The following is a 25,046-nucleotide window of genomic DNA, read 5'->3' on the forward strand; positions in this document are numbered from 1 at the left end:
AATCCAGCAAGTGCTGCAATTCCTGATGTGCTTCGAGCAATTGTGAGGCTGAGTTAGCGGGAAGGGATTGTTTATGTAACGTTTCCAGTGCGTTAATTTGGTTAGTCAGTTTTTGAATCACAGCTTCCCTTTCCCGTTTCCGGCGCGAACCCAGCCCCATCAGGATTCCCCGCATGGAGCATTTATGGGCCTCCCACACAGAGAGTGGGTCCGATCCCGGGGTTGCGTTAAATCTGAAAAATTCTGTCAGGCTGTCAGTCAGGGTAGAGTGCAGTGACGGGTCTGTCAGGAGAGAGGCGTTAAGCCTCCAGGAAGATTGTCGTTGTGTAGGGTTCGCTAGGTCCATGGAGAGTGCGATGGGCGCATGATCAGAGAAGGACTGGATGCCTATATGGGCCCCCGTTGCCTTCCCGAGGTCACGCTGTGAGACGAAGAGATAGTCTAGTCTTGCATACCTGGTATGTGGGACGGAGAAATGTGTAAAGTCCCGGCCATCCTGGTGTAGAAACGCCAAGCGTCAGTGAGTTGTAAGTATTGGAGCATGAGTTTGATTGCTTTGAGGATTTTATAAGAGATACAGTACATGGTTTCCCATTGGAGGTGTCCACGATGGGGTTCAGGGGCACGTTGAAATCGCCCCCCCCAGAATAATGCACCCCTTGGCAAAGCCACTGAGCTCCTGGACAACAGTCTGACAAAACGACTTATGCGCCTTGTTAGGGAAGTACACATTAGCTAAAGTCAGCGGGGTGTTCCCATATATTCCCTTTATAAAGATAAATCTGCCCCCTGGGTCGCTCAACTGTTCCGTGACCTCAAATGGTGCTTCCCTACTCACTAAGATTGTCACTCCCTTTGACCTGGAGTCATTGTTTGAAATGCCTTAGGAAAGTATGGACTGGAGAGCTTGGGGACATGGTGGGTCTTGAAATGGGTCTCTTGTAAGAAAACAAAATGGGGCCTACCTTTTTTGAGTTCCCTCAGTAGGGAGGTGCGGCGTTCAGGGATGTTCAGGCCCCTCACATTGTGGGAGATCACCAGGGGGGTTCTTCCCAGTGTGGAGTAAGCCATGTCGGAGGGCCCGAGTGGAGGAGGCGGTGGAGTCTTAGGAGCCGCTCTGTAGGAAAACAACTGTGGTAGTTATTCAGCAATGTGACCGGTATAGCCTCTAGAGCAACAAAAAAAAAAACAGTTAATCGTCAGCAACCAGTTACAGTAGAAGGGGTTGGGAGGGGAGACGGGGAGAGGAAGGAGTCAAGGAGTTAGGGGGGAAAGAGTGAGAAACTTAGCAGAGAGAGATGGAGCAATAGAAATATTGAAGGTGGGTTTCCCTTCGAGGGCAAGAAAAGATACCCCCCAGGGGGAAGCCTCACCCACACGTTATGGTGCACCCAGTGGCTCGAAGAGACACAGGGTGCCTTGCGGGGCAGAAGGGAGGCAGCGGCAGCTAAACTACAGCCCCTCAATCCCTCTGTCTGATACAAGAACAGTGAAACAAAGCACAATATAACCAACAGAGTAGAGTACACGCACAGCCCTACTGGCTGAATATTGAAAGTAAGCTAAAGTCAAGTATTTCACCCGACCAGGGTTTAAGCAAAAATAAAGCAACAGGCAATTTAAGTAATTAAAGAGCCATCTGAAGCGAGCACATATGAGCAAGCAATGATTTTCAAACTATACGTTCCCTCCTTCAAACCCCCCCCCCGAGCTAATAAAAAAATAAAACTATAGACAAAAATAGAAAAAAGAGAGGCCGCTAGCATGACAGAGTACTCTACCTTGCAAATACGTCGTCTCATTGATATGATTCCTGAATCTCCCAGTGGGGGAAAGTATGCATGGTGTCATCCTCTGGGGATGAGTCAGCCATCATTTCAGTGATTCCCACATGCCGAATGGCACTCAATCAGGCTACAATGAACTGCATGCGAAAGCAGAGAGCTATGTTCAGGGCATTGAGCAGGTAGGGGTTGAAAGGGGTTGAAAAGGGGATCATCCCCTAGAAGCAGACGAAGTTCTCCATCAAACCTCAACTCCGTGGGACAGCAAGCAGTTGGCGAATTGGCAGGTGACATCAGAAGGGGCAGAAAACAGATCAGGCTGAACCATGTCGGTAGGTATGTAAGAAGTCACTCTCAGCAGCTCTCGGTCATAACAAACTTCAATCCAGGGGGGGATACTGGAGGGTTCGGTTAACGTGGTAAGGAACGGAGGAGCAAGCTCAATCGGTGCTCATAGGGTCTAAGGAGCAAACTCACTCTCCCCCAAGCTCTCTCAAGGCCTCCGCCTGTCGTTTCGGAGTGCCAGCTTTCGACCCACCTCCTCGACCATGCTTAGCCTTCTTTGCGAGCCTCTTGTCTGGTGTGGAGAGTGGGGACTCAGGGGGGCTCCGGGCAGGCAGGGGATGCAGAAACTCTGCGTACCAGTCAGGCAGTTCGATCGGACCGAGGTCCAGGGCCTCACAAAACTCAGGCAGGTCCGCGGGGACATGGAGTGTATATTAGTGGCCGCTGAGGGTCACATTCAGGGCGAAGGGGAAGCGCCAGGTGCACCTAATGTCTTTGTCCCTCAGTCTGTCCAAAAGGGGGCGTAGAGCTCTTCTGTTCCGCAAGGTGATAGGGGAAAGATCTTGGAAGAGCAATATGGTGGCTCCGTTTAAAAACGAGGTGATCGCTCCTCCGAGCTTTGCGCATAATTTCTTCCTTAAGCCCAAAGCTTTCAAGGCAGCAGATTATATCCCTCGGGGGGGCTGAATCGGGGCCTCTAGGTCTAAGAGCTCTGTGTGCCCGTACAAAGTTAATCTCTGCATCCTCCTGCCGTTCTAGAAGGCTGTTAAAGACACTGTGCAGAGTTGTGACAATCTAAGCCGAGTCCACTGACTCTGGGATCCCCCTCACCCTCACATTACACCTCCTACCTCTGTTATCGAGGTCCTCCAGGTGTCGGTTCATGTCGATGAAGTGATGTGCATGAACCGTCGCTGTCTTCTCCATCTTCTGTATGGCTCTGTCCCTGCGTTTCCTGGCTGTCTCTGTGGCGGCCATCTTCTCATTCAGCACAAGCATGCTGGTATTTAGATCCGTGATGGCTGCTGAGAATGCGGCTTTGATGTCTGCCGCTATCACAGACATGTCCGTGACCGTTAAGGGATGGTCCGTGCTAGTTTTGTTCCTGGCCGAGCTCTCCGAGGCCGATTGGGACTCGTCGCTGTACTCCTCCTCGCGGCGGATCGGCGCCATCTTGGGCCCAGGCATAGCGCCGCGACTCGTCGTCTTCGGTTTAAAGAGGTCCTCAATGTTCCTGGCCGAATAGGACACCGAGCCACGGCGTGGGCGAGAGAGCGGGGTGGTATAAAGTTTTTTGCCCGGCATCTGGAAGCTAATGGTCGGGTGAAAAGCTGCCAGAAGGCTGTGCGTGCTGAGGAGCTCCCTCAATGTGCGACCATCCTCGCTGCGCGCCAAGCCACGCCCCTAGTCTACCCCTGTTATACCTCATGACCTCCCAGCAGCCTAAACTGACAGGGATGATGGTATAGAGACGGGTCACAGATAGACATGCACTGCCGAAAAATGTGTTAAGCCTCGTACACACGACCGGGAATCTCATCAGGAAAAAAAATGTGTTTTTCTTGACGGGATTCTGGTCAAGCTTGACGGGATTCTTGTCTAGCTTTCCTTGCATACACACTGTCAATACAAAATCTCGTCGTTCTAAAATGCGGTGATGTACAACACGTACGATGGCAGTATAAAGGGGAAGTTCGATTCCACTGGCGCCACCATTGGGGCTGCTTTTGCTAATCTTGTGTTACCGCTTTTCAGCCTCGTGCTTTTCAGTCCGTTACAGCGTGACGAATGTCCTATGTCCATTACAAGCGCTAGTTTTACCAGAAGGAGCGCTCCCATCTCATACTTGATTCTGAGCATGCATGTTATAAGCATACACATGACCGGTTTTCTCGTCGTAAACCAGTCCGACGAAAATCACGACGAGAAAATAAAGACTCTGGAGGAGAAAATAGAGACCAGGTTCTCTTTTTTTCTCGTCAAGATTCACAACAGTTTTCTCGTCGAGGAACCATACACACAAACAGTTTTCTTGGCTAAAAAGCTCTGCCAGCAGCTTTCTTGCTGGTTTCTTGCTGAGAAAAATGGTCATCTGTACGAGGCTATAGTTTTTGTTTTAGTTTCATTCGTTTTTTTTTTCTTGTTTTTTTTTGGGTCATTCATTATGATCAAAATTTCGAATTTTGAATAAATGCGTAACTTCAGAGAAATCCAACTTTGTTTAGTTCCATATATTTAAATGCGGTATTCGTAAATTCATACAATTAATAAATTTGAAAATCTGGAAACTCAAAAATACCCAAATTTTTTTATCCGAAATGACTAACTAATAATAACTAACTATTAAATTATAAGTATTGTAATTTCCTTTCAAATTTGGCTGGTTATAAACGTAACGAATACGAAGAAGTTACGAATTATTCAAAATAACAAATGCCGCATTAAAATGAATGGAAGGTAACACATTAACAATAATAATAATAATAATAATAATAATAATAATAATAATAATAATACAAAGTTTTTATTATTATTATTATTATTTATTTTTTTTATTATTATTAATTTGTTGTGTTCCATTTGTTTACATGCAGCATTCGTTATTTCGGATAATTTGTAACTTTGGTTACGTTCACTAACAGACAAATTTGAAAGGAAATTCCAATACCTATAATGTAATAGTTATTAATAGTAATTATTTTTATTATTATTATTATTATTATTATTATTATTATTATTATTATTATTATTAGTTAGTTATTATTTCTGATTTTCGGATTTTCGTTCTAATATTCCGATTTTTGAATTGTTGGATTTTCAAATTTCCTAATTTCTGAAATTTTGGAAAAATTTGTTAAACAGGTTTTCGTTAATACTAATGCCGCGTACACACGATCATTTTTCGGCTTTAAAAAACAAAGTTTAAAAAAAATGTCATTTAAAATGATCGTGTGTGGGCTTCACATTATTTTTCGGGTTCTGAAAAATGACAATCTCATGCTTTCCAGCCTGGAGGAGAGATGTGGGGTCTTATTGACCCCGCATCTCTCCATAAAGAGTACCTGTCACACACATTCCTATTACAAGGGATGTTTACATTCCTTGTAATAGGAATAATAGTGATAATAAAAAAAAAAAAAAAAAAAAAAAGTGTAAAAAAAGAAATAAATATGTAAAAAAAAAAAAAGAAATAAAAAAAAATGTTTTTAACGCCCCTGTCCCCAGTAGCTCGCACGCAGAAGAGAACGCACACACAAGTCCCGCCGACATATGTAAACGCTGTTTAAACCACATATGTGAGGTATCGCCGCGTGCTTTAGAGTGCCAGCAACAATTATAGCACTAGATCTCCTCTGTAAATCTAAACTGGTAACCTGTCAAAGCGTTGCCTATGGAGATTTTTAAGTATCGAAGTTTGGCGCCATTCCATGAGTGTGCGCAATTTTAAAGCGTAACATGTTAGGTATCTATTTACTCGGTGTAACATCATCTTTCATATTTTACAAAAAAATTGGGCTAACTTTACTGTTTTGTTATTTTTTTTAATTCATGAAACAATTTTTTTTCCAAAAAAAAGGCGTTTGAAAAATTATTGCGTAAATACCGTGCAAGATAAAACGTTTCAATGACCGTCGTTTTATTCCCTAGGGTGTTCCCTAGCAGTGATCATAACATGATTTCATTTAATGTTAACTATAAGCAAGAAATACATACAGGAAATATTAAAACACTAAATTTTAAGAGAGCAAATTTTCCAAGGATGAGGGCTGCTCTCCAGGACTTGGACTGGGAGGGACTATTGGCACAGCTGAACACAGAACAGACATGGGAATTCTTCAAAAAGACTGTGTGGAACCTCACTGCAAAGTATGTTCCCATGGGCAATAAGTTTAAAAGGCTAAAAATAAAACCTATGTGGCTCACGGTCAAAGTTAAAAAAGCTATAAACAATAAGAAAGTAGCTTTTAAAAAATATAAAAATGAAGGAACACTAGTGTTGTTTAAATGTTACAAAGAATATAACAGGATATGCAAAAAGGAAATCAAGGATGCAAAAATTCAAAACGAACGACAGATTGCAAAAGATAGTAGGACAAACCCCAAAAAATTCTTTAAATATATTAATAGTAAAAAGGTGAAGTCTGAGCATGTAGGCCCCTTACAAAATAATCTAGAGTGGGTGACTGGGGACAAAGAGAAGGCAAATTTATTAAATGTTTTCTTCAGCTCTGTGTATACAATGGAGCATGGGGGAGCTCATGTCCAAAATGGGGGTGGGAGTGACACAGCCCCAAATCCACAATGGCTCAAAAGTGATATGATCCAGAAATATTTAGACAGAATAAAGGTGGATAAAGCACCTGGACCTGATGGCATCCATCCACGGATCCTAGGTGAGTTGAGCTCTGTCATTTCAAAGCCACTGTATCTAATATTTAGGGACTCATTAAAGACAGGAATAGTACCACTGGATTGGCGCAGGGCCAATGTGGTGCCCATATTTAAAAAGGGAACAAAGTCTTTACCAAGTAACTATAGACCTGTTAGTTTAACTTCTATAGTTGGGAAGATACTGGAACGTTTAATAAAAGACCACATGGATGAGTTCTTGCTGGAAAAAAACTATTTAAGCAACAGACAACATGGATTCATGAAAGACAGAAGTTGTCAGACAAACCTGATTTCCTTTTATGAAGAGGTAAGTAAAACCCTGGGCAGAGGCGTGGCTGTGGACGTGATATATTTGGATTTTGCAAAAGCGTTCGATACAGTTCCGCACACACGGCTCATGTGTAAGGTAAGGTCTACAGGATTGGATATATCAGTTTGTAAATGGATAGAAAACTGGCTGAAAGACAGAATTCAGAGAGTCGTGGTTAATGATTCTTACTCTGAATGGTCCAATGTTATGAGTGGTGTACCCCAAGGTTCAGTGCTGGGACCCTTACTTTTCAATATATTTATAAATGATATTGGGTCTGAGATCAAAAGTAACATTTCTGTCTTTGCAGATGACACCAAGCTATGCAGTGGAATAACGTCCTTACAGGATGTCTCCAATTTACAAGCCGACCTCAATGCTCTGTCTGATTGGGCGACTAAGTGGCAGATGAGGTTTAATGTAGATAAATGTAAAGTTATGCACTTGGGGGCTAAGAATATGCATGCATCATACATACTAGGGGGAGTACAACTGGGGGGGTCTGTAGTGGAGAAGGATCTGGGGGTTTTAGTTGATCATAAGCTCAATAATGGCATGCAATGCCAAGCTGCGGTTTCCAAAGCGAGCAAAGTCCTTTCTTGTATTAAGAGAGGTATGGACTCCAGAGACAGAGATATAATTTTGCCCAAGTACAAATCATTAGTAAGACCTCATCTGGAATATGCAGTTCAGTTTTGGGCACCAGTTCTCAAAAAGGATATAGGAGAACTGGAGAAAGTGCAGAGAAGAGCAACCAAACTGATAAGAGGCATGGAGGAGCTCAGCTATGAGGAAAGATTAGAGGAACTAAATTTATTCACTCTTGAGAAGAGGAGAATAAGGGGGGATATGATCAACATGTACAAATATATAAGAGGTCCATACAGTGAACTTGGTGTTGAGTTATTCACTTTACGGTCATCACTGAGGACAAGGGGGCACTCTTTACGTCTAGAGGAAAAGAGATTTCACCTCCAAATACGGAAAGGTTTTTTCACAGTAAGAGCTGTGAAAATGTGGAACAGACTCCCTCCAGAGGTGGTTCTGGCCAGCTCAGTAGATTGCTTTAAGAAAGGTCTGGATTCTTTCCTAAATGTACAGAATATAACTGAGTACTAAGATTTGTAGGTATAGTTGATCCAGGGTAAATCCGATTGCCTCTCGGGGGATCAGGAAGGAATTTTTTCCCCTGCTGTAGCAAATTGGATCATGCTCCGCTGGGGTTTTTTGCCTTCCTCTGGATTAACTGTGGGTATGGAGTTGGGTGTATAGGATTTTACTGTGTTTTTTTATTTTGTTTTTTTGTGGTTGAACTGGATGGACTTGTGTCTTTTTTCAACCTGACTAACTATGTAACTATGTAACTATGTCTGCTAAAAAAACATATATAATGTTTGGGGGTTCTGCGTAATTTTCTAGCAAAAAAAAATATGATTTGTACATGTAGGAGAGAAGTGCCAGAATAGGCCTGGTATGGATGTGTGTATAAAAGCCCTACCTGGATTGTGAAAAAAAAAAAAAAAAAAAAAAGCCCTGTATGTAAGCGGTTAAAATCACTGCTCCCGAAAATAACAGCCTTTTTTTTACTTTTTTATGCATTGATACATGTCCCCAAACACTTTGTATGACAATACCATGCATATAATCCTTTAAAATTAGCACTTTTGTTTTTTCTTGTTAATCTCCCATAGACTTTTCAGACAGTGTTCCGCGGCATTCGAATTTGCCGCGAACACTGCACAATGTACGCTATTTGGCAAACAGGCGAACACCCGATGTTCGCATGGAACTTATGTTCAACGCGAACATCTGGCTCATCCCTACTAATGCCCCGTACACACGATCGGGCTTTAACCTGACCAAACTCACATCAGAATTTATAAGGAATGTCCGATGGAAAAACTCCGATGGGCATACACACGGTCGGAATTTCTGATGGAAAAAATCTGTTGGACTTTTTCAATCGGAAATTCCGATCGTGTGTGCGAGGCATTACAGGTTTGTCTGAACACAAATTCGGACCAAACCGAACCTCTTTACTAGTGCCAACATACTTCCTGAAATGGGATGAGACTGCTGGGGTTTACTACACCTAGAGAGTGGAAAATCTGGTCCAGCTCTGCATAAAAACCAATCAGCGTCCAGGTTTTATTGTCAAAGCTTAAATGAACAAGCTGAAGTTAGAGGCTGATTTTGCATGCTCCAGCATGCTTTAGTAAATCAACCCCGCTGTTCCTTTATAGATACACTACGGTTAATAAGCGCTGCCACCTTTGGATAGGAAATGTATTACTGGCAGGATAACCAGATTAAAAATAAAGAGAAAAGCATGAAAAATAATAAAACAAATGCAGCCACCACATATAAGGACCAGTACGCTGCAATTTATCACAATTTTGTTCTTGAGTTTAGATACATTTTGTGAAAGCTCTTAGAAGCACAGTATAAAAGTCAGCTTACAGATAAGGAGATCAAAGTTAACTAGACCAAAGTCAAAGGATTAGGCCCCGTTCACACGGTCGGTTTGGTCCGATGAGAATGAACCGAAGTTCATTTTCATCGGACCAAACCGACCGTGTGTATAGGCTATCGGTCTGGTTTCCTTCGGTCCAAAATTTCTAAACATGCTTCAAAACCGAACCGATGGACCGCTGCCCCATCGGACCAAACCGATGGTTAGTACAGAAAAGCATCGGTTCAAAACCTGCACATGCTCCGAATCAAGTCGACGCATGCTTGGAAGCATTGAACTTCGTTTTATTCAGCACGTCGTGTGTTTGATGTCACCGCGTTTTGACCCGATCGGATTTTGGACTGATGGTGTGTACACATATCAGGCCGTACGGCCACTTCAGAGGTGAACCGATGAAAACGGTCCGACGGGCCAGTCTCATCGGTTTGGTCCAACCGTGTGTACGGGGCCTAATATTACCAGCCCGAATGCATCTAAACCATTTCCTTTAAGCGATCTTTCACTTAAACAATTTTAGAAAGCAGCTGAACATAACTCCAGTTGTGTCTCCTATTTGTAAATCCAAGCAATTGGGAAAAAAAGAGCTCAGCCAAAAAAAAAAAAAAAACTACCATGACCTAGGGCTTGGTGTTTACTAGGAGTCAAGAAAACATCTAAAATCCTTCTACTTGCATAATTTGGTTTCCTGTTTATACACAACCTTTGTGATACCTGAACACAAAAATTCCAACATTCTGCCTTGAACATATCCAAAGCCATCCTAACCCCCTCTTGCTTACATCAAATGCTGCATTTAATCTCAATGTTGTTATTTTAATTAGTGTTTATAAAAATAATGCTTATCTGGCTGTAAGTACCTGAGGGGAAAAAGCGTGCAATCATGCTTAAAATACATGGGTTCGTTGATTTCTGCTTCACTAAAGAATCTGCTAGCATCCAGTGAACAGCCTGAATACACTGCACTTTAATCATATTTCCTGGATTCCTACCTAGATACCTCAGCTATCAAATAAGACAATTTAAATAAGTTCCCGAGGGACAAACTAATCTGATGGAATGACCCTGACATATTGGTTTCCTTACATGCTTTTCTAAACATGTACATCTATAGTATGTTTATATAAAATAGTCTCCAAGGCAAGGTTTCTAGATGTTATCTTGCCTATCTAGTTTGAAGGAGGCAGGTTGCTTCACCTGGGGCTCCTTTTCGGATGCTTGAGGACTATAATGTCTTCTGTAAGAGAGTCAATAGCAAGCCAATCAAATGAAACAGAGACTGTGAAAATATGTATGAGCTTGGATAATGCGAGTGTTTGACTGACTGAGAATGCTGGAATTAATGTAAGAAGTGCGTGTTGTGAGTCTTTAGAAGCTTTTATTATGTAAAATACTGTTGCAACAGAGATTATCGCATATTGAGGTACCGTGTGTTTGTTGTTTTGTTTTGCGGTTTGATTTGTTAGCATACATTGCTCCTTGACCACATGCTTGTAATTTGCTGTAAACTGGATAATAAACATTGTGCGGTTTTAGCAAACACAGGTTTTCATTGTAAATAGAGGTTTGGCTAAGAAAAGAAAATATATGAATAGAAAAACAAAATGCATTGGAGTTTAAGCAAATAAAATAATAAAATAATGGTTTCTACAATGATAAGACGTTGGTGATAGGTTGTATCAAGCACTGAAGAAATGATTTGTTATTTTTAACTATTTAAATTGTTACCTGAGTTCTGTGAATTCCTGTAAGACCTTCAGTATTCAGAAAATTATTGGTGCCACTTGGGTTGGGTTGGTCACACCAAAATGCTTTGTCACTTCCAGGCAGTCCACTATACACAATCCTTGCTCTGTACACAATCCTTAAACAGAAGCTTAAAGTATTACTAAACCCAGGACCCTGCATTCACTATATCTGGTCTCCCACAGTACACAGAAAATGGAAAAGCAATAGTTTTAGTTAGTATACACTGCTAAATACCTATTCGCATCAGCTGTATATAGGAGTCTTGTGACTTCTATCAGTGTCCAGCAGAGCACTGGTTAAAACTTGTAGGATGAGTTTTCATTCTCCCCTGATTGACCTATAAGGCTGCAGGACCCCTGACCCTCTGTCTGTACAGTGCTGATTGGCCCTGTGCTGACATGCACTCTCCGAAGAAAAAAACGACTCTCTAGTAATACACATCAAACTGAGCATGTGCAGAGATCCCTTGAAGCTCCTTTCTATCAGGAGATAGTTTGGGGACTGTAAAAGAAAGGGAGGATCATAGAAGACAGGATCAAATAGCCTTTTAAGAGCCGGTTCACACTGCGGCGGCACGACTTCGGGGGCGACTCTGCAAGTCTTCCTGAAGACGACTTCAGAGGCGATTAGCAAAATGACTTCTGTATAGAAGTCAATGCAAATCGCCCCGAGCCGCCCCCAAAGTCGTACAAGAACCTTTTTCTAGGTCGGAGCGACTTGCGTCGCTCCTATTAGAACGGTTCTATTGCATAGAATGAGACGCGACGAGTCGCCCCAGTGTGAAATGGCTCTTACACAATGCAGAGGATTAACCCCTAGGTTCCAGAGTGAGTATAACAAGCATGTTTACTGCACATACTGTACAGACCTATTTTACTGTTGTGGGTTTAGTAACACTTTTAGTATTTATTTTCTTTCCTTTAGCAACTGCAGCTTGAGTCTTCAAGCTCCAATGTTTTCTCTTAAATACAGGCATACCCCACGTTTAAGTACACAATGGGGTTTATTTACTATTGCTGGAGTGTGAAAAAATTGGTTCACTTCTGCATAGAAACCAATGAGATTCTAACCCCAGCTTGCTCAATTAAGCCTGGTAATAAAGCCAGGAAACTCATTGGTTTCTATGCAGAAGTGAGCCTGATTTTTCACTTTCCAGTGATAGTAAGTAAACCCCATTGTGTACTTAAAAGTGGGGTATGCCTGTAGGTAGGTAATGATTCAGTTCAGCAATATGACACAGCAGTTCACATATGATAAGATAGGAGAAACCAGCCAACAGGGTGAAATGCAGAGCACTTCTATAGACATATGTGGGGTTGATTTACTAAATGCAAATAGGCTTTGCAAGGAAAGTTACACTTTGCAAGGGAATTTTCCCCAGGTGTTAGTGTGGTGACATTTCCCTTTGTAAAGAATACCTGTCCAAGGAAAACAGCAATTTTGCTTGATTGAATGTGATTGGATGATGAACGTCAGCAGAGATTCACCACATTCACTAAGCTTTGGGACAAATTCCCTTGCAACGTGCAACTTCCCGTGCAAAGCAAAAGTCTTTTTTTTTGTTGTAAATCAACCCCTTTTGTGTCTATGAATAATATAAATGTACCAAGAAAGGTGAAAAATTATGTTCCAGCTATACGTATGTATAAATGGTAGGCCTTGTACAAATTGTCAAAATGTTTTGCCCATATTTGTAACAAAATGGACACAAATCTTGTTCTTAGTTGACTATTTATATCTTGGTTTAATACTAGTACCTTTATTAAAATAATAACAGTAAAGGGTAGCTACTTCAACCTACTATTTATTTTTATCGTTATAAGATCGTTTTGCCCCATCATGAGATAATGGTTTGTCTGGAGCATTACATAGCTTTCATACACAACTTTCCATTTTTCTTTATTCCTGTTCTCTGTGTGCTCTATGCCTTGGGACCATTTTGACCTTTTCTTTATTTTCAACATCTATTATTCCTTGGTAACCTTAAATGATCTTTGGCTTTAAGTATATCAAGACCAAACTGCTAAAACACATATTTATTCTTTAGATCGTACAGATCAAGGTGAAGTGTGAACTGACATGAGCGCATGGCAGCAGATGAACCTAATTCTATCATTAAAATAAACTGTAGGGACACTGTACATCACATAAGACTGTTTTAAAGCTAAACGCATCAATTGTTTCCAAAATGAGCATAAACAGAATATTAAAGTGATTATAAATGATCACCCTGTAATGTGATCACCATTTTTCAGCTTTCAGTGCTGTCACACTTTAAATGACAATTGTGCGGTCATGCAACACTGTACCCAAATGCATTTTTTTTAATTATCTGCATACAAATAGAGCTTTCTTTTGGTGGTATTTATTCACTGCTGGGTTTTTTATTTTTTTAAATAAAAAAAATCGTAGTTTCTGTCAGTAAATTTTGTAAATATGTATTTTTTCTCCACTGATGTGCGCTATTGAGGCGGCACTGATGGGCATTAATAGGCTGCACTGATGGGCACTAATGAGGTGGCACTTATGGGCACTGATGAGATGGCACTTATGGGCACTGATGAGGCGGTACTAATGGGAACTGATTAGGTGGCACTAATGAGGCACTATTATGCCACACTGATGGGCACTGATCGGTGGCACTGATATTGGCACTGATAGATGGCACTGATTGCATATGATAGGTGGTACAGGAGGGTACTGATAGGCGGCAATTGTTGGGCACTGATAGGCAGCACAGATAGGGGACACTGATAGGCGCTAATGGGCGTCACTAATTGGCACTGATGGACAACACCGATGAGCAGGCACTGATGGACACTAAAAGGCAGCACTGACTGGTACAGGTAATGGGCACTGATTTGTGTCACTGATGGGCACTAATTTGTGTCACTGATGGGCACTCATGGACACTGATTGGTGGCACTCATGGGCATTGATTCGTGGCACTTCTGGGGCTTTCCTGTAATCAGGGCACTGATGATAAATGCCCTGATTACATGCCCTATTCTCCCCTACATGGAGATGCCACTGATTAGCTCTCCTTGCCACACAATCTGTCAGTGTGAGGCGATGAGAGACGTTTATCAGCACTTCCTGTATTTACATGTGACCGGCTGTGATTGGACACTGTCAATCACATAGTTAAAGAGGTTCATCAGTGGCTCTTTACAGAGATCAGGGTTGTTCCGTGTCCTAGCAACACAGCACGAGAGCATATCATCCCTCCGGCAAGTGGTTAAAATAGAAACAAAATGCAAAACATTTGTATATAGCTACAAAAAAAACATAAAAAATACCCATTTCCACTTTTTTGTAAATGATCACACTCTCTCTGTTCTCAGATGCAAAAGATCGGAGGGAGGAGAAATAACAGCACACTGATCTCCCCAGTGAATGGTTGTGAAGTGGGGGCGTGTCAAGGAGAAGACTGATCATTGGAGGAGAGCACACTAAGTTCCCAGCACAGTCAGAAAACTAACCACAGTTTGTTATCCTGCTTAATATGGTCAGTTTTTATATACCACTGGGCACATATACCCCTTTCCTGCCAAGGCAAAATTTCAGCTTTCAGCACTGTCACGCTTTTAATGACAATTGCGCTGTCATGCGACGTGGCTCCCAAACAAAATTGACATCCTTTTTTTCCCACAAATAGAGATTTCTTTTGGTGGTATTTGATCACCTGTGCGGTTTTTATTTTTTGCGCTATAAACAAAAATAGAGCGACCATTTTGAAAAAAACACAATATTTTTTACTTGTTGCTACAATAAATATCCAATTTAAAAAATATATATATATATTTTTTTTCAGTTTAGTCCGATACGTATTCTTCTACATATTTTTGGTAAAAAAAAAATCGCAATAATCGTATAGTGATTGGTTTGCGCAAACGTTATAAAACCTACAAAATAGGGGATAGCATTATTACTTTTTTTTTATAATTTTTTTTTTTTTACTAGTAATGGCGGCGATCTGCGATTATTGCCACAACTGCAATATTACAGCGGACACTTTTGACACATTTTTGGGACCATTCACATTTATACAGCGAACAGTGCTATACAAATGCACTGGTTACTGTATAAATGTGACTGGCAGGGAAGGGGTTAACACTAGGGGGCATCAAGGGGTTAAATATGTACCCTTAGAGTGATTCTTACTGTGGGGGGAGAGGACTGACTGGGGGAGGTGACCGATGGTTGTCCCTATGTACAAGGCACACACCATTGGTCTCCTCTCCCTAACAGGACATGGAGCTCTGTGTTTACACACACAGATCCACGTCCCTGGCTCTGTGACTGACGATCGCGGGTGCTTGGCAGACATTGCGGCCGCCAGGCATGCGCATTGGCACCTGTGTGACGCAGCGGGCAGAGGCCATATATTGACGCCCTCCCGGCAGATCAGAGCCACCTTGCAGCCGTAAATAGTCGGCCACAGGGCGGGAAGTGGTTAAAAGAAGTGCAGCGGGAGTTGCATTTCACACAAAGGAAGCATTACAAAGAGAACAGGATACATTTTTATACAAGTACATGGTATAGCAGTCACATAACAGGAATATGAAATGTTTGACATATTCTTTAAATATATTGCTTTATGTCGCAGATTTAGATACATTTCTTCCTGAGTGGAGGGCATATACAGCAATCTAAGCTCTTGCCTATCCTCTTGTACCCTAACTGAAGCCTTCTAAAATGTATTAATTACCTTCCATTCATGAAGACAACTGCTGCCATGTTGTCTCTGGTGGTGAAACAGATGAAAATTTACAAGGCATTGGTCACATGGGGGTTGCTTTACTAACGACAAATGGGATGTTCACTTTGCAAGAAAAGTTGAGTTTTTAAAGGGTATTTTCCACAGGGCTTAGTGAATGTGGTGAAACTTCACTTTACAAAGCATATTCAATCACATGCCAGGAAAATAAAAAAAATAAAAACAGCGTTTTTGTTTGCACTTGATCAGATGATGGAAGTTAGCTTCAGCTTTAGCATTACCTAATTTATTAAGCTCTGGGGAAAATTCTCTAACAAAATGCAACATCCCACACAGAGTAAATAGTCTATTTGTCTTTAGTAAATCAACCCCACTGTCCCTATAGAAGAAGAGGTTTAGTGCCGAAGCAGAGCCGCCGGTCATGCAACCATCTGCCAGAGGGAGTTTGGGGCTATTAGGCAGCTCTTACTATTCTTGTTATTTAAGTAGTTTAATTATAGCTTACCTTTGCCCCTCTACATCCTTCCAAAATCTGTAAAAGCTTACTACAGCATTTTATTGCACGTGCTAAACCTTCCGTGTAAGTTAAATGTAGCTCATAAAAAAAAAAGAAAAACTGAAGCATCGCAACGCATGGAAATGCAAATTTTTTAAACATGGGAAAACATATCTACAAAACATGAGTTTATACACTTTTAGGGAAACAACACACTTATGGCGCTTACACGCGACCGTTTTTCATGACGAGAAAAATGCCATTTTTTTAATTGGTCATTAAAAATGATCGTGTTTAGACTCCAGAGCATTTTTTTCGACATGGAAAATGGGCATTACAAATTTAGAACATGCTCTAATTTTTCTTTTTGTTTTTCACGTCGTGAAAAACGGTTGTGTGTAGGCTTTAACGACGGGAAAAAAGCGTGCATGCTCAGAAGCAAGTTATGAGATGGGAGCACTCTTTCTGGTAAAACTAGCGTTTGTAATGGAGATACTGTAGGTGACCGCGATATTGTGTCAATCTCGCTCCCTTTCCCGGCAAGATTGACCACCTACGAGCCCCGTCGCGGGAGCCAGCGCCAAGCTGATTTGCCACGATGGGGAAAAGCCATCATAGAAGCGACAGGGATCCGACTTGAATTCCCGCCAATTCTAGCCGCAGCGTTTGGTATGAATCATGAGGGGGAACTCCACACTAAATTTTAAATAAAAAAACAGCATGGGTTCCCCCCCAGGGGCATACCAGGCCCTTAAGTCTGGTATGGATTGTAGGGAGAACCCCCTACGCCGAAAAAACGGCGTGGGGGTCCCCCCACAATCCATACCAGACCAGTATCCAAGCACGCCGGCCGACCGGTCAGGAAGGGAGTGGGGACGAGCGAGCGCCCCCCCTCCTGAGCCGTACCAGGCCGCATGCCCTCACCTGCTCTGGCCCCCCACCCTAGGTGAATGAATATGGGGTACATCGTACCCCTACCCATTCACCTGGAGGCAAAGTGTCAATAAAATAAACACACAACACAGGGTTTTAAAATCATTTATTAGTCAGCTCCGGGGGTCTTCTCCGCTCTCCGGGGGGTCTTCTCCACTCTCCCGGGGGTCTCCTTCCTTCTTCTCTGCTCTCCACTGTCGTCTCGGCGCTCCCCGGTTCTTCTCCCGCTCGCTCTCCGGTGCCTTCTTCGGGGCTGGCCGCCGATATCTTCTTTTTAGCTCTCTTACTAGCGGCGGCGCAGCCCGCTCTTCTTTGCCGTCTTCTGCCTTCTTCTTTTCCTCTTATGTTGAAGCAAAGCTTCCTCCCGCTGTAATGCCAGGTGCGTGGCTCGCACCGATTTATATAGGCCTCTTATGGCTTCACAGTCCCAATTTATTTAAAATTTGACGTGGAGTTCCCCCTCATGATTCATACAAAACGCCACGGCTAGAATTGGCGGGAATCCAAGTTGGATCCCCGTCGCTTCTATGACGCGCTCGCTGGAATGTGCTTTTTCTATTCCAGCGAGTGCGAGATGTCGGCACCATGTCGCCGAGAATCAGCACGATGCCGTCGTGCTGGAAACACATTCTCAGCGACAGGTATTGTAGCACATTCATCATGCTGTAACAGACTGAAATGCACGAAGACTGAAAAGCGCGAATCGTCTCTCACCAAACTTTTATTAACACGAAATTAGCAAAAGCAGCTCAAAGGGTGGCGCCATCCGAATGGAACTTCCCCTTTGTAGTGCCGTTGTACGTCACCGCGCTTTGCTCAAGCATTTTTTTTTTCATGACCGTGTGTATGCAAGGCAGGCTTGGCAAGAATCACATCGAGAAAATTTTTATTTTTTCCATGACATTAAAAATGGTCGTGTGTACGTGGCAATAGAAACAATCATTTTGTGGTAGGTTCACTCAAAACTTCACACATAACCTAAACTGTTTCTAAGAACAGTGATAAAATTCCAGCACCTGGTACATCATCCCAGGCATGCAATCTGGGTGGCTGAAGATGCCAAACTCAGAAGACAATCTGGAGAGGATGAAGGCCGGCAAAGGGATTCACAGACATCACATGGCTGGAGAGGGAGTACGTTTAGTATCACTATTTGCAAATGTGACAGGTTCTCTTGAAAAAAATATTACAATCCACCCTACATAACTGCATCTTTGCAGAGCAGTTAAAACTTCTTTAACATTTTACAAAACATATATTCACAGTATATGTGATTATTTATGTTATTCTCTCTTCTCCTTGAAGTTTAGGGTAAAACTTTTATTAGCGCAAAATATTTTTTACTATCTAAACATATATTATGTATCATTTAGTTGTTGCTTATGTTCTAATTTCTCTTTTTCAGTACAAAAACATAATTGCTAATTATATCTGCTCTACCATAGATGTAAAAAGATTGCCATCTAATTCGACTGTTGAAGCAGAAGAATGCAAGTATCAGTAAAATGGTTCAATTTAAAATATTATACCAGATAAAATTAGGATTTAGTATTCATGGAAAACTAAAAAGAAAATGTTTGCAAATAATTTTGAAGGCAGCTGTCCAATTTTTGCATGTGCTGTTTACAAACTCATCAATATTGCTCTCTACAGGCCCCCATAGACTTTACATGGAAGTCCCTCAATCTGCTGTTTTCAGAAAAACTGGAAGACAATCTAATGTCTATGTTGTACTGACAGATGATGGCAGACACCCCCTGACCATGACCATCGAGCTGGAAAACCATATTGTTTTTCGCATTATAAGGTGGACACTAAAATTGGCAACGGCACATCTCCTTCGTCCCTCTGTACAGAAAACAAAAATGGAATGATACAGTCAGTTGTGTTTGGGTTTGAAAGGACACAGAAAACCCCCACAAAAATTACTCTCAACAAATGTGACTGTCATGTATTACAACTTGCAAAAAAAAAACCTTTATTCAACTGGAGGCAACCTTGCTCGTCCCCCACTTTCCTGGCTTGCTAGGCTGCTTGCTCGTATAAGAGTCTGGCATGGATTTTGGGGGAGACCTCCGCGCCAATTTTCTTTTAAAAATTGGTGTGGAGTTCCCCCTTAAAATCAATGTCAGACCCAAAGGGTCTGGTATTGATCTGGGGTGGGGGGAACCCCACGCTGTTTTAAAAAAAAAAATCTGTCATAGAGTTCCCCTTAACCACTTCAATGCACTGTACTATATACCCTGCACTAACTGCACTCTGTATATATATATATATGTATATATATATATATATATATATATATATATATATATATATATATATGTGTATATATATATATATATATATATATATATATATATATATATATATATATATATATATATATATAATATGTATTAATAAATTGCCTGCACTGTACATATATTCTACACTGACTGCACTATATATATATATATATATATATATATTAAACTGCCTGCATGCCACTAACTAACCTTCCTAATCTAGCTCAAGTTCTCTCAATCTCTCCACGTTATCACACTACTGTACATATGGCCGCAGTGTAAGCAGCCTTATATAGTGTAAGATGTAGACTTAGCCCCCTGAGCCATGATTGGCCAAAGGCACCCTGCCTTTGGCCAATCATGGTTTTCCCAGCAGATCGCACTGTGATTGGCCAAAGCATGCAGGTCAGGTGCATGCTTTGGCCAATCAGCAGCTGTCAATCTCGCTCGATCTTGCATGTTCTTCTGTGAGCCTCTTGCTTCTGTTCCCATATGGCTGAATCTGGAGCAGAGTCCTCCCTGTAAAGCAGCAGGAGATTTCATCTTTATGGCTTATCTCTGTCTCTTGCCATACAGACTTCCTCTGTGAGCAGAGCCCTCCTCCCATTTATAACAGCATAGGGAGAGAGACAGAGCCCAGAAAGAGTGGGAACTGCAGAACTAGCATTAACTTTTACCTAACCTGGGCAGACTAATTAGTTTGCTAACATATTACATTCCTTTTGTAGGCAGCTGCCTATAGCCTGCCTACAAACTAACCACACTAGGCATGGAAGCACATCCATCTCAGTGTGGCCAATTTTCTTCTTTGCATGCTACTTGGCTATCTTGCAATGGTCAGATGTTTGCTGACACACCCCCTGAACAGTACTTCACTGAGAAGATCTATGTATTCCTGTTTCTCTGCCATCGGCTGTGCCCCCCCCCCGAGGTCTCCACCCCAAACTCCCTAAGCCCTTTATGCTGCTTAGAACCAAGGTTATGTGAAAGGAATAAAAGTATTTCTAAGATTATATAATAATATATATATATATATATATATATATATATACATGTATGTGTATATATATATATATATATATATATATATATATATATATATATATATATATATATACTGTACATACATACACAAATGTTTTGCCGTGTGTTTCTATTTTAAACTGAATGGGTTGTTAAGGGTTGAAGTATGCCTTCAATTGCTCTTAGCCTCCTATCTCAGATTTCCTTTTTTTTCTGCTCTTATCCAGCTTCTTGTTCCAAGGTGGCTACATATTTTGTCGATGGTCCTCTTTTGTGGTCCTCCACTGGCAATCTTGGCTCCACTTCTTTTTTTTTTTATTAACAAACGTCATACTTACCTCCACTGTGCAGCTTGTTTTGCACAGAGTGGTCCACGAATGCCGTACTGGAGCAACATCATTGGATTTGATTGACAGCAGCAGGAGCCAATGGCTGTGCTGCTATCAATCTGTCCAATCAAAAGCAGGACCCTGTTGAGAGAGGAACAGTGCATCACCGCCAAATTAATTCCAGGGCTCAGGTAAGTTAAGCGGGGGCAGGGGGGCAGATGACTGCCAGAAGTTTTTTCACCCTAATGCATAGGCTGCATTAAGGTGAAAAAACACAAGGGTTTAGAACCCCTTTAACTGATATCAGCAGCAATAAACAATGCATGAGTCAAGGACACCCACAAATAGTTCAAGCAGCATAGTCAGGGAAAAGGAATTCAGCAAAGTAGGAAACAAATATAGTTTCAATGCAGACAGGGGCTTTGTTCATAAAGTCTATAGCATTAAAAAAAAAAACATAGTCTTCTTTCATTGAGGAAACCCATGTACTGAATATAACATGATCTGTGAAGGGGGGAGAGAGTCCTGTCATTCATCAGGCTCTTCCCCATTCCTAGATCGTGTCACTTACAGGATCCACCTACCTGACAGATGTGGAACATACTTCATTCCAGATAAGTGATGTGACTGCTGCTACAGGAGCAAATGTATTGTTTAACTAACCTTTGGCTTTAAAGTAGTATTAAACTCAAAAACACAATTGTAATGCCTTTGTTTTGTTTATTTGTAGGCTTTGTATAATGTGATTTTGTAAAATTTTAGACTAAATTGTACAATGTAATTGAACACACAGACACAGAAAAAAAAACATGCCCTATGGTGTAATCGTCTGAAATTGGACATGGAATGGTCCCGCTGTGAGCCACTGCGATCTCTAGTCTGAAACCAGCCTAATGCTGGGTATACAATATCGGAATTTACAATGAAAAAAGTCAGATGGACTTTTTTCATCTGAAATTCCGATTGTGTGTAGGCCCCATCTGACTTTTTTTCCGTCAGTGTTTAGAAATAGAATTTTTTTTATTTTTTTCCGATGGAAAAAAAAAATGATGGGAAATTCCGATTGTCTGTGTGCAACTCCGACGGAGAAAAAACCCATGCATGGTCAGAATCAAGTCGCTGCATGCTCGGAAGCATTGAACTTAATTTTTCTCGGCTCATCGTAGTGTTTTACGTCACCGCGTTTTGGACGGAGGGAATTTGGTCTGACAGTGTATATGCAAGACAGCTTGAACGGAATTCCGACGAAAAATCCCATCGGATTTTAGGTCATCGAAAATTCCGATCGTGTGTACGGGGCATAAGCCTTATTAAAGGACTATCATTCCACTGAACTGTATTTTAAATGTTTTTTTTTGCATTTTGTACTTGTACATGTCTCCCATGGCAGTGCCAAGCTACCCATGCAATTTGTTTACCAAACCTTTGCAATATGGCCTTAAAAAAAAGCCAGAAAAAATCACCAGATTTGGCTCCCATAAACTTTAATAGGGATTGGCGCTATGTTTTCAATTTCTCAGGTGAAACAAACGCAGGCCACTTTGCTCATCATTGTGCACCATAGTCTTTACATTTGAGATCTCATTGAAATCTCAGAACTACTGTATATATGAGGCTCATTGGAATCATCATAATCACAGAGAATACAGAACTAGTCACAAACCTGAGCACTTTAAAGAGAGCATTATTGAAACATGTATTAGCAGGGATAATCATACTGTAAATGACAACTGCATATTAAAATGATCATTTGGTATAGGCTGAAGTTATTTGCATTTCAAAACTTTTAGCGATTGTTCACAACTTAGGCAGCTTAAAACAGGGAACAAAGCAAGTGGGTCTCATTTCTACCAAGCAACTATTCAATGACAAGTCTCAGGCCCCGTACACACGACCGAACATGTCCGATGAAACTGGTCCGCGGACCAGTTTCATCGGACATGTTCGGTCGTGTGTACGGCCTAGCGGACAGGTTTCCAGCGGACAAAAGTTTCTTAGCATGCTAAGAAACTTGTCCGCTGGAAACCTGTCCGTCGGACATGTCCGCTGGTTAGTACGTCTAACCAGCGGACCGAAATCCCGCACATGCGTCAAATTGATTCGACGCATGCGTGGAAGCATTGAACTTCCGTGTTTGAGAACGTCGGTGTCTTCTACGTCACCGCGTTCTCTGTCCGCTGGGATTTTGGTCTGATGGTGTGTACACACATCAGACCAAAAGCTCCCAGGAGACATGTCCGATGAAAACGGTCCGCGGACCGTTTTCATCGGACATGTTTCCTCATGTGTACAAGGCCCCAGGCCCTTTAGTCACAATGGACTACATACAGCATTACATATGCAGTTTGTGCCATGGCTTCCTATTGCTTTTTTGGTTCTCCTGGCATGGGGCTACAGTGGTACCATGTCTGTAGTACAAAACTTATTTTATTGTCTTCTACTGATAAAGCCTTGCCACACTCCTTATCAAAGCTTCATTTTACTCATTTAATGTAATAGGCAGACTCAATGACATCAGGGAAACCCAGGAGAAGCAAGGTCATGATACATTTTTCACAGAGAAGGTCAAGATTTGCACGTAATCTCAGCTATCTTGCTCTGCTAATCATTTTTACATTTAATTTTCACTGATGCATTTTTTATTGCATGCTAACTATGAATTGCCTGACAAATTTACTATAATATCTTTCTGATTCTATTTATCATGCACACTTCAGTAGGAAAAATATGTTTCTGCTTAATACAGATATATGAATGCCTGCTCTAATTAAGGATTATTGTGTAAGTAGAAACTATGTGCCAGCTTTAAGCAGAGTAATAAAAAAATAGTTTATTTATACTGACTCTTGGCTGGGCTCTAAATCATGTGTTTTTAGAGAGTCGCAAATAAAGACAACAAGGCAAAAGTGGCCAAATTAATTGGCTTCTTAAATTTTGCTTTGAGACAGGAAATTAAGTGGCAAAGGGGAGGCCATGAAATAAATAAAAAGCTGATAAAAGAAACAAATCAAAGGCGAAAAACAGAATTAAAATAAATTGAAGAGGTAAAAGATAAAACACAGTGAGACAGGGAAAATAGGCAAACAATCACACACACAAATATACACAGACAGGTCACTGTCCATTAACCTTTAAGGGAATAGTATCCATTATGTTTCAATCATTCTATTGAAGAACTACAATGGGAATCAGATTTACAGCTGACCTTTCGCCTTACGTACCAGTAACCTCTTTCCTTTTAAACGTACTCTCCATTCGTATTACATTAGATCCATCATCATATCTGTTGTGATTTCCTGTAGCTTTCATTCAGATTTTCATCTATGCTTTTCCTCTACCATGTCGCTGACCCGATAATCCTATAGCTACGGTTCTCAGATCACTGCATCCCTGTCAAAAAGCCGAGATTTAATCTTTTATGCTCATCAAACTTGGAGGATCCAGGAAATTGGCTGTTGAAAAATTTCAGTTTGACAATGAGAAATGACACACAAAATATGTTGCTGTCTGGTGTCAGTAGCATTTTCCACTTTTACATTCATTGGAATCCCTGTAACATGCTTGAGAATAAAGTTGTGTATGTAGCAGGGGGATTCTGGAGTAAATTAATCCAGTGGAACTAGCGGGAGGTTATCAGAGGGATGGGGCTTCCTTTGGTTCTGGAATCCCCAAGGTAATTCTAAGTTTCACCAACATATAAATCTGAACTGTCACTTGATTAGACATTGTTTTCTTTGTGATGTACCTTTACCTTTTGGGAAAATATACTTAGAACCAAAAATGGCATATGAATCAATTCACAAGTTTATTTATTTTCCTACAGTATATCAGGGTGTTTAATCATGTTGTGTTGTTTCAATTTTTTAATGACTTGAAAAGCAACCTAATCATGTGTTTTTCACCACATTAAAATCATAATTTAGGAAGACTTCTTGAAGCCTTAAGGTGGTCACAGATGGATCGAAATACAGCCAATTGACTTCCGTTTAACCATCCTGTGAGATAAAAGCCACTCGATTAGAGGATACAACCAATGGCTGCAGGGCTGATCTGTGCATTCTAACAGCAGGGGAATCTCTCTACTGTCAGAATACAATAGCACAGGGGTGAAGATTTCCCCATCCACCTCAAATGTGTGGATGGGGGAATCAATATTTTTTTTTAATTCAGCCTGGCTGAATAAAAGACTGAACCATGTATGGCCGAAATTAGAGTTGTCTTCTCCATCAGTCTGTGATGGACAAATGAGCTATCAGTTCAGTATGTT

Source organism: Rana temporaria, chromosome 3, assembly GCF_905171775.1.
Source record: "Rana temporaria chromosome 3, aRanTem1.1, whole genome shotgun sequence".
Lineage (NCBI taxonomy): Eukaryota > Metazoa > Chordata > Amphibia > Anura > Ranidae > Rana > Rana temporaria.